A 2,085-nucleotide genomic window follows, 5' to 3' on the forward strand; every position below is an offset into this window, starting at 1 on the left:
ACACTGTTTCCACTGTTTCCCCATCTATTTCCCATGAAGTGATGGGACCGGATGCCATGATCTTCATTTTCTGAATGTTGAGTTTTAAGCCAACTTTTTCACTCTCCTCTTGCACTTTCATCAAGAGGCTTTTTAGTTCCTTTTCACTTTCTGCCATAAGGGTCGTGTCATCTGCATATCTGAGGTGATTGATATGTCTCCTGGCAATCTTGATTCCAGCTTGTGCTTCTTCCAGCCCAGCATTTCTCATGATGTACTCTGCATTTAAGTTAAATAAGCACAGTGACAACATACAGCCTTGACGTACTCCTTTTCCTATTTGGAACCAGTCTGTTGTTCTATGTCCAGTTTCTAACTCTTGCTTCCTGACCTGCATACAAATTTCTCAAGAGGCAGGTCAGGTGGTCTGGTATTCCCATCTCTTTCAGAATTGTCCACAGTTTATTGTGATCCACACAGTCAAAGGCTTTGGCATAGTCAATAAAGCAGAAATAGATGTTTTTCTGGAACTCTCTTGCTTTTTCCATGATCCAGCGGATGTTGGAAATTTGATCTCTGGTTCCTCTGCCTTTTCTAAAACCAGCTTGAACATCAGGAAGTTCACGGTTCACATATTGCTGAAGCCTGGCTTGGAGAATTTTGAGCATTACTTCACTAGCGTGTGAGATGAGTGCAATTGTGTGGTAGTTTGAGCATTCTTTGGCATTGCCTTTCTTGGGCACCTATGAACTGAAGCAATTAAGGGAACAGAAATAAGTCCATTGGTATTAATTGCAATTGCAATATTTAAAATAATAGAAAAACAATAGAATAAATGTTATTGACAATTAGTCCTGTGGAAGATAAATTTAAAGAAGTATCCTAGAACATACAGCAAACTGCCTTAAGACCAGGAAAGAATTCCATAGGAAAAAAAAGAGAGAGAGAGACAATGGAGGGGAAGGGTGAATTTCAAGGAAATGTAGATCATTTTTATTATTGTCACAAACATTTCCTCCTCTGACTTCCAGAGCATACATTTCTGCCTTGTCAAACCCAGGAGTTGCAAGTAACCTGCATGCGTGCTCAACCACTCAGTTATGGTGGCACACCAGGCTCCTCTGTCCATGGAATTTTCCAGGAGTGAATACTGGAGCAGGTTGCCATTTTCTCCAGGGGATCTTCCTGATCCAGGGATCCAACCCGAATCTCTTGTGTCTCCTGCATTGGCAGGTGGATTCTTTACCACTGGGCTACCTGGGAAGCCCAAGTGACTTGCTTTAGCCAATTAACCACTTGCAAAAGTCATGTAGGCCATTTCTGAACAGAAACGTTTAAATCCAATTTACTTTTCCCCGTCTACCTCTAGATTTGCAATAAAGGCTATTTCTTAGCCTAAGTCCTACAGTGAAAACTCATAGGAGGTTACAATTTATCAAAACATTTTGTCACGGCACAATATTCCAGAATCTAATAACAGATTTCTCATCATTCTTGCCAGGTGTAACCCTCAATGGATATGTATGTAGAGAGTGTGAGAAAATAACGTTTTTGCACCACTGTTTTGTGAGAGGTCGAAGTTTTATTGTTGCAGGTAAAGCTTTGTGCTTTGCGGTTATACACAAATTGGATGTTACCATAGCAGAAAACCTCAAATATGTGTCACTGGCCTCATGAGCAGCCAGTGGGCATTGAGAAAATTATTACTCTAGAAGGATAGTGATGGTATGCAGTGATAAAACATTTTAAAACTGTCACCGGTTGTCATTTTGAATGAAGATAATGTACTGACTGAGTTTGTGCCTTTAGTCTGTTGGGAAACTTAGTGTAGGTTGCTTGCTGTGGAGCTGTTGGTTGCATTTAAAAAAATTCTACAAGACAGGGACAAACTCAGAAGTAAATTTGCTGGATTGCAAGCAAAATTTAAGGGGTACAGAAAATCAAAAATTTCGGATCCTTGTAGGGTTAAAAATTTAAAAACTCTAAAACATCCAAAGAAAATAGTGGTACTAGTGGTAAAGAACTGACCTGCCAATGCAGGAGATGTAAGAGATGTGGGTTCAATCCCTGTGTTGGAAAGATCCCTTGGAGAAGGGCAAGAGTACT

At 40.2% G+C, this 2,085-nt stretch overlaps 1 pseudogene; it reads left to right on the top strand.

The window, feature by feature from the left end:
* The window catches only part of LOC105005090, a 31,244-nt pseudogene extending 29,588 nt beyond the window's left edge, over nucleotides 1-1,656 (top strand).
* The last annotated feature ends 429 nt before the right edge of the window (nucleotides 1,657-2,085 follow it).

This window comes from Bison bison, unplaced genomic scaffold (genome assembly GCF_000754665.1).
Source record: "Bison bison bison isolate TAMUID 2011002044 unplaced genomic scaffold, Bison_UMD1.0 scf7180017864485, whole genome shotgun sequence".
NCBI classification, from domain to species: Eukaryota; Metazoa; Chordata; class Mammalia; order Artiodactyla; family Bovidae; genus Bison; species Bison bison.